A 9685-nucleotide genomic window follows, 5' to 3' on the forward strand; every position below is an offset into this window, starting at 1 on the left:
GCTCACTCTAGGTGTCCAGGCAGGCAGGAAATCTATTCAATCTATTCAAGAGGCTATCTTGGAGAGGTAATCTTTCTTGATTACATTTACTCAAGGTACCCAAACTCACACATTCACCACGCCTTGTGGAATAATTCTATGTAACAGTACATTTCTGGGTATAGCACAATTCAGAATGTTTCTCAGAGCAGTGCACAGTTGACTCCAGCAAAGATACTACCTCTCTCATAAGCTTGTTTTCAAGGGTCATGTGTGTGAATACATGCACATGCAGATTCCTGGACACATATGCAAGATACTGCTGTTTATTGCCTTACAATTATGGAGAGGCTTTGCAAATATTTCAAATGGATCAAACCTGCACACATTAGGCAGGGCCACACAGACATGATTCCAATCATCCACTGCATATAATCATAGAATTGTGGAGTTTGTAGGCAAAACACAATTAGAACTAATATTACAAGGATCCCGTTCTTAAAATCAGCAAAGCTTACAAAACTAAGATGCAAGATACAGACTATTTGAAGTGTTCTTCTTCATTTATAATTATTTATGGTAGCAGTAGCCTTAGTTAGCAGTATGGGAGACTTTCACTCCAGGATCTTCTATTTTCATAACATACATCACATTTAAGAATCAATGAGGAAAGTGATTTATGTTAGCAGCTGGATAACAAAGATCATTAATTTCAGCTTGCAAAATATATCCAGCCATTAAGCAACTGTTCATCTTACAAGCTTATTAGTGCAACAACTAAAATTACAGTCATTAATAGAGGCCATGACTGCTCAGCTTACATTACATGAGCTACATCTCTTCTAAACTAAATCAAAAGTCATACACTTCTGCTTGCTTCATGATTCAGAATTCACTCTTCCAATAATGTGAGAATTTATCACATGACTCTCGGTTTACTGAAAGAGTGGTCCAAAGTTGCAAATAGCAAAGTTGTAAACACAGAGTGATAAGTGAGCTACCTACTCCGAAAAATACAAAAGTCACTCTCACCGAACACATATCTCACAAATCTTGTCTGTGATTCAGAACTCAACATAATCTTAGCTACAAATTTCTCAAGCCATTGAGACTCTTTTGTGCTTTCTAAATAGCCAGATTCAGGACACTCACACTACCCTGTATTTCCTCTATGCCAACCTCTCCCTCAGGACTTTAAAACAGGAGAATTAGGACAATGTGGATGACAGAAGACAGATAATGAACTTCTTTTCATTGCTTGACAGAAAGTTGGGAACGTAAGAAAGACACAAAGGAAGAACCACCCTAAATGCTTTTGCTATGTGATAAGTTATGAAACCTTTTTTTAAACGTAGCAACATTTTTAAAGTGACAAAACTGTAGTTTAAACAGTAACAAATAAAAAATTAGGTGAGGTCACTCCTCATGGCTTCACTGTTTGTGTTCAACCTTTGCATACTAGCCTATATTTACATTAAAGTTGGTGCAAATATTATCCATTTACGGACGTACTAATCTTTAAGCCAGCCCTACAATCCTCTATGCCAGGCCAGGCCTGTTTTAGGATTGAGAACAAATACAGGAATTGCACCACATCAAAGATAGTGACGTTTATACATCTTGGGACAGATGAGCACATCTACAGAACAACAACAGAGCAAAACATAATAATCGGCACATCTTCCTAAATTATTTCAGCTGTCAGGAAACCTAAGCTGCAAATCTCGGTACCCAACATTTAGCAATAAGATGTCAAAAGAGATTGTATTTGCTCCACTTGCCACTCTGTGCACAATCATCATTTTATTGATGTATAGTCTAATCCACAAAGCAATGCTGCTTCACATTTATTTCAGTGTGGCACATATGGGAGCAATAATTAGTGGACTGAGAACAAAATAAAAAGGCAGGAAAGGTTCTATTTTGAATTACTAGAGAGTCCTATCAAGGGTCCCATTAAAGCTAAGAATCTATGATGCATAACAATAACTCTGAGAATCGTTAAAAATTGCTGAGCAGGTATACCACAACAAATATGATATACATTAAGAAAACCTAGCTTATGCAGGGCAATGACACTTATCACACTTTTGCAGCCTATCAATGTGGGCCACAATCCTGTAAATAATTTATACAGTATTGCATATAGCAACCAAAAGCATTAATATTACATGTAAAGCATTACTGTTACAGGGGGATATTGTTTTTGTCTGTTACTACCTTATGTATTTTTGTGTTTTATATTGTAAACCACCTATGATCCTTGGACGAGGGGTGGTAAGCCATTTTAATTATTAATGATAAATATGAAAATTAATTACAAATGCATTAAACAAGTCTCATGATATTTTTTTTTAAAAGGCTAGCACTTGTCTCCAATAGAAAAATATCCCTGACCCAGTTCTTACTTAAATTGCAGACAAATTTACACCTGCTTTCCAGTTAGCACTGTGGCAAGATCAGAGTTAAACAAAGGTTTAACAAAATGTGATTCCTGCTCAACTAATACATTCAGTATTCTAATTTGCAATTATTCAGAGAACTGCAAGAAGTTTAGAAATACAGCAAGAGTAAAATCAAGCCCAAGTCTCACTTTTTCATGGCATGTTTAATCCTAAGTAGGAAATTATTGATTCCTTGTATTTCAGTAGGATTTCACAGGAAGCAAATGCTGAAGAGAAGAAAAGCCAAGAAGTTGCAGTACTTCCTTAAATTATGGATGAACCAAATTTAAGAGGAGTTTTGGAATGACAGCTAGTAAGTCTAACATGTTGTCTCTAGTAAATTTGCTATGAAAATCATAAAGCATCTAAGATGGATAGATAAGGGTATCATTTGACATTTAGGAATGTTTCAGCACACAATAAAGCTATAAGAATATTATTTCCCATGGGTGTGTGTCACATAGAGCACAAATGACCAGGCTAATGTCGCCCCAAAAGCTATTAAGAACCTTTAGCTGGTGCCACCAGTAGTGAAGTCTGCTGCTTACACCAGCTGGCAGTTGTTGATCAACTGTATGCTATGTGCTGCACAAGACAAAGACAATCTGGAGCTCCTTGCAGACAACAGCAGGCTCTATTCTATGCACACTACTAAAGATGAGGTTCCCTCAAAGAGATGGTTAGTGCTGCTACTGCTAATCATCTGCAAGGTGAGAGTACCTGAAATTAATCCATTCATAACAGATACGCCTAACAGTTGCACCAACCATGAGTTTCACTGTACAGAAACCATCCACATGCACTCCCCAAGGTGCTTGCAGGGTGAATCAACCTTTTGCATGGCACGGATCGTAGCCAAAATGGACATCCATGCACAAAAGCCCATTTCCATGCAGAACGCTCTTGTTAGCTATAAACAAGGGTTTGGAAAAGCCCAGGAGATTTAACTCTTCCACCCACCAATCACATGGTGTAAACAAGCCTTAGTGAATTGAATTGCATAAGCAGAATAAAATTCTCAAAACAAATCTCTTCGCTGTCAACAGCATAAGGAATCCATGCTAACAAAGGGCCAACTTACATGATTAGTTGAAGTGGCAGTTAAGTAACAAGCTTACCATTTGGAAAGCTTACCTCGACTGACAGGTACTGTGTACATGTGATAAACCTTTTTTTAAATCCAGGGGCACAGTGACAGCCACTTCACACAAAACAATTACTATATAGATGCAAACTATTACTACACAGGTGTACTGCTTACAAGCTAAATACAGATTTATGAAACTAAACACTTAAGGCAGAAATAAAGGAGGAAATGTTATGAAAGGATTTGATAACAAGCTCAAGTGACAAGATTAGAAACAGGTAAGTGACTCATAGGTGAAAGCTTAGAAAAGGTGAGCTAAACATGGCACATGTACCACTATATAGAACAGCCCTCTTAAAAAACACTTAGCAGCAATCTATGTTACCAGCTATGAAATGAAGATACATTAAAACATAAGAGTATAATACATAGTATTCAAATACCAATGTTTATAGTCTTCTGGCTAAGATATTAGAAGCAAAACAGAGAAAGCCTTGCCCTTTTTAGAAGAAACAGAACAGTCTGAGCATTAAAACCATGCTGTACTTGATTTCTGTCTCCAGATTTTTCACCTCAAGTTATATATAAAACAAGAAGAAAGTCTGCTGGCACCACCTATTCATACATCCCAAAACTATTTATAATAGCTGCAGTATAATAGGCACAGATGGCAAAAGTCAATTCCAATAAGATTAAAGACATAAGACAAGACTAATGGTGGATATCCATATCCACTAAATCACCTGCAGCAAGTAAAAGAAAGATTATTTGTTCAGAGAAAGGCGATAAAGACAAGATGAAACAGTTATCTACTTTACCTAAGATTACAAGGCCAATCTAAAGAAGAGCATATTAATGTTCTTCTAACTCTGAAATATCCAGCAGTATAATCAGCTTCTCTCAACTAATGCTTTCCAAGACCAAAGAAAAGATCGCTTAGCCAACCTGAACATTCCCCCCTCCCTACTTTTCATTTACAAGTAGACCAATCTATTTACATGCAATTTGACTAAACTGTTTCTTTCCCCCTTACTACTCTGAGGTCAAACAGGGAATCAGGGATAAATAGGAATTCATTAGCAGGACACAAATACTAGATAAATGTATAAAGACAGGATAGATTTCTAAGTTAATTTATATTTCAGTCACCTCAGAATTTCTCCTCTAGTTGCTCTTGTCTATAATCTGCAACAGAATTATTGATGAACAAACTAGGAATATTATAGCATATGCCAAAGCCCTGAGCATAAAAGGCAACTTTGTAAAGAAAAGAAAAGTAATAAAATATTACAGAACTACTTCTGCTGTGGGACATTTACCCCCCCCCCCCCCGTCTATATAAAAGAGAAAAGAAAATGAGAGGCTCTCCCAAGTTAGGTGGCTAACCTACTCAGCTATCAATCCCATGAGATGTCCCATGTTTGTTTGTGTTTTTTTAATGAAAACCAACTATGTTTACCATGTGATACTTTTCAATCATGTAATCAACAGGCTCATCAATAATTACTTTCAGACCTGGACTCTGTTTCCTTGCCGGAGGCTATATATTGTTTCTTCAGTCTATAGATCTTCATGGTTCAGCAACAAGTCTGATAAACATAGTAGCTGTGGTTTTAACTTGGGAGAGATGACTGAGGGAGAGCTAAAGGGCTATAGTCAAAACAAAAAAAAAGAAAACCCTGCACTTATCCTACAAAGAACAGATCAGCACAGCATAGTGCAACAAATCCTACTGGATGCCATCCTGAAATCTCTGCAGTCAAGTACCACAAAAAATAGGTGTGTCCTTGTTGACACTCTGGCCATTATAACACCACTGGGAGATTCTTGCTGGATTGTAGCTTTTCCTTGATTGATGTTCTGCAAACCTCAGTTAGGAAAAGAATACTGCATGCCGGCATCCTAAATGCATTTCACTTGCACAATTTCCACCATAAATGGTTGAAGGCAGATACTGCAAGTCAAATCCAAGCGAGGCAGGGAGCTTAAATGCTCTTTTTGTACCAGATCCACTTGGGGTTATATTCAGCATGAGAAGAGCTTTTAAGCTCCGACTTGCTTGTTGGGCAAGGCTTGCTCAGTACATGAACTCCAGGGATTCTCTGCACCCCACCACCACCTGCTGGCCACGGGGTGGCTCCAAGGATTTGGAGATATGCTATTTTTGTCTATACACAGAACCAAGCCCCTGGATAAGGAAAATCTGAAATTTTAGGCTGGGATCTGGCTTTCTTATTGGACAAGATCAGCACTTTTCAACGTAATGTTGATCAAGGCTATTCCAGTTCTTGGGAAATTGCATTAGCTTTCTGTATAGTTGACGATGGGCTACTTTTGACAGTTGATGAATCCTGCTGTGTTGTGGGAACCTTCCAGTTAAGAGTCACACTTAGAAGACCAGAGTCAGTCAGTAGTCAGATGTGTCCATGTCATTTTCCAAGAATATTATCTTTCCAGATTCTATCACCCATATTACTTAATGTAGACAGCTGGTGTAGTAACATGGTTAAGAGCTAGATGTCCTAGCTTCACATCTCAGCTCAGTCATGAAGCCAGATTCAGATATCCGTGGGAAACAAGCTTCCAAATAAAACTGCCTCTTCAACCCTTCATCAAGCTAATTTTCAGTTTAAACATCATCAGGATTGCCTCTCTGCCCTGAAATATGACCACTGTCTGCTGGAATTAAGCACAAAGTCAGTACATACTCCCAACACATAAATTTTCTACTGTTTCAGGGTAACACATGGCTTTTGCAATGTAGCTGATGAATAACTTTCTTCTGGACTGTCACAAGAGAATTCATTTCTTTTAAGAAGCAGAAATGTCATGTTAAGTTCCATATAAAGTACTAAAGATTATTTGAAATTTACACCATTCCATGGATATCATTTTAGTGAAAAATCCAATTTAATATAATGCCAACATTATAAGACATCAGGCAAAGTTGCAACAACATGGTGTAAAGCCAATGTTGGCCTAAGACATTCCCCGATTATGGACAATTATTTCAGAACAGCTCTCTATTCTCTTTCATTGTGTTCTAAATCACTTCTGGAAAGCTGAGCCAATGAGCCAGAAGTCAGGGTCATTATCTTACACATTAATCAATCCTGTCAGTTAACTCTGAGTTAAGCCTTTAAATACTTCTTTTCACACCAGAATTACCTCTGAAAGAGATAGGATTTTTCCTATTTTACAGAAAGCTTGCTTGTCACACACTTTAAAACTGTTTAAACATTCTAAATCCTTTCCACACTTGAGAAAAAAGAACAAAGTTCTACAGAAGTGGAATTAAATAAAGGAAGACTTTTTATATTATTAAGGTATTAAAAATGTATTCCCAGGCCTTCACCACCTATTTGCTGAGGCTGAATTAAAAAGCTCAGGCAGCTGTAACCATAACCTTAAATTACTTCAGAATATTCCTAAATAGTCAGCCACTTTGATATCAACAGCTACTACTTCAAAACTAGTTGTTTCAGGATTGTGGAATCATGCCATCTTTTATGTATTGAGTCTCAAGCTCTCCTTGAAAAATGAACATATGCAGACTCTGTTTACAATAAATCCAGATGTTGGCAGTAAGCATAGATAGGATTACTATATCCTTTCATGACCGAGTCTCCTGTGCCCTTAACAGCTGCTGCACAGTAAAACATTCAACAGGTGGAGTTTGTCTTATGAATCTGCTGTGATGGAGAAAGTGCTTCCACATAAATTGTGCCCAGCTAACACAAGAGAGTCTTGTGTTCAATGGGGATGTCTCCCAAATAAGTGGATATAGGATTAAATCACTAGTGCTCTGAAATTTCTTTATATGGGTAATCTGTGGTCCTCCAGATGTTATTGGACCACAACTCTCGTTAACCCCCACTAGTGCAGCCAATGATTAAAGAATTGTAGAATTGGTTGATATAAAATGAGAACTGCAAACCAACATCTTCTGGAAGGCCACAGGTTAGCAACCTGTATTTTAAACAGACACGACACCAGGTCATTTTATTGGAAGACTCAATAGGGAGTATTCTCCAAATACTTTAATAATTAGAATAGGTTTGTTTCTTTCAGCTACAGAAAAAAACTGGCTAATATCCCAATAATACCACATGCAACACCAACAAGGATCTTTCACAATGCATTTACTTATTCAGTTTTATGGGATAATGCATTGAAAGTATCAGTTAATACAAGAGCAGTATGATCATATGCATCTCAGGAGTAGGTTACATAATTCTTATACTTAAATTTGCACAAGATCTCAGTCTTCATGGATATATCATACAATGATTTGACACTAGTCCCACATCCTACAATAATCACATACTATTGAACTGGAAAATCTCAAGCTTCTAGTTCTACATTAAGGAGGAATGCATTTTTTAACATTTCATACAATAATCAAAGCTAAAAATTAAAATTGAAACCTACTATTGAAATGTATTTAGGCACACACATGTGGACACCTTTACTAGCCCAACTGTTTTTGGCCATACATTTATGCTATTTCCAACATGGACAAAAAAATCTATACGTACACTGGCAATGCAGAAGGAATAGCATGAAAAACTTATGATTTCAGATTAAATCACAGATACAGACAAACTATTGAAGGGACCAGTTGAAAGTCTCAAGACAAACATTTTTCTCTCTTTTTGAGAGGGAGTAGTTAGAAATTCTAGTGTCAAGGAAATCAAAAAAGTTTAAAGTGTATGTGATGCAATTTGTGGTAGATGTTTCAAACCATGATGTATGGATGCTTATTAACAGTTCACTTAGAATTCCTTTCCAATTTATTCATTCATTCAAAGAGACACACTGGCTTACTGAAAATTCAGCTGCTAACTAAAATGTTTCTGCAGATAAAATCAGCCTACAGCACCACTGTAAGTTTTGCAACTTTGCACTGCATTGGTAATAAGCACCCTCAATTAATTATCACACACACAACATTCAATACTCTTACTTAACTGGCTATATAGCAAAATCAATCTTTCACTATAAACAAATTCAGAAAGATGCTGATTATTAATCCAAAGCCCATTCCCATGCATTTTTTCCCTAGAGAGTTCATGGAGCTCAGCATACAAGAATATGATGCAGCCTAGGAACTAGTAAGCTGTGACCAATCCCCTTGAATACTTTGAAGCAGGGTACATTTCTAACCCAGAAATTAGTATTTTCTATTCATAAACCAAGAAAACCTATTCCAATCTCAAATACAGAAAATGATACCTTATTGCTTGCGATTAACTTATTTCCAGAAAACCTCTGACATTCCGTTGTTCATGATTTATCAACTTAAGATGGCATGCCCTTGACTTAAGTTTTCTCTCTTTACTAGTAAAACAGTAGCGAGGACCCTATCCTATATTGTCCACTCTCATTTTCTGTCATTTTTTATGAACACCATTAGAACCGAAAGAGGGGCAAAAATATGTTCATTTTATTTAGAGGATGAAGTTGCTCTTATTATTGGGGTGCCAGCTTTCTGGCAACTTAAAGCAGAAGAGAAGAGTTTGCTGGAGGTTTCAAAAATATTTATTTAAAGTGATAAACAGAATAGTATAGAGCACAGAGCAATGTGCGAAGAATTAAGTGCTAATGAAACACGGACAATTTGTCATAATAAGATAATATTAGTGACTCAAGTGTAGAGACCACGACCAATTACTGTATGCAGTCCCTCTCTCTCTCTTTTAGTAATTCAGTGGGGGGGGGGGGAGTTTAATTTAAAACCAAAGTTATTGACATACATACAAAAAATTAAGTGGCATTCAGCTATTGCTTTTCTTCAAAGTAAAGAAACAATGGCAATCCAGTATGCTTGCTCTAACAAGAAAACTTTGACCCTTTTTTAAAAAAAAAAAGTTTTCCCATTAAAGAAATTCAACAGTAGAGAAGAGTTTCCAAAGCATCAACTAGATATTTTTAGAGGAGTAAGATTTAAATAAATGGTGATAATTATCATTCAACTGCTTCTTTGGAGATAAGATTCTAAACAATGCAATGCTATGCTTGTTTACTTTGAAGCAAGTCCCACTGTTTCCAATGTGGCTTACTCCCTAGTAAATATTCAGACTGAAGCTGCAATCCAATGCACACTAACTTGGAACTAAGTTTTAGTGAATGACATAGGACTTGTTTCCAATTATACAGAAGGTTTCACAGGCCA

The 9685-nt window shown here is 36.8% G+C and overlaps 1 protein-coding gene across 1 annotated transcript in view; it reads right to left on the reverse strand.

Annotated features, from left to right (window-relative positions):
* The window catches only part of SPOCK3 (SPARC (osteonectin), cwcv and kazal like domains proteoglycan 3), a 110268-nt gene that overhangs the window by 98553 nt on the left and 2030 nt on the right, over window positions 1-9685 (reverse strand). The gene's annotated exons all lie outside the window — the stretch shown is intronic.

Source organism: Podarcis muralis, chromosome 9 (assembly GCF_964188315.1).
Source record: "Podarcis muralis chromosome 9, rPodMur119.hap1.1, whole genome shotgun sequence".
NCBI lineage: Eukaryota > Metazoa > Chordata > Lepidosauria > Squamata > Lacertidae > Podarcis > Podarcis muralis.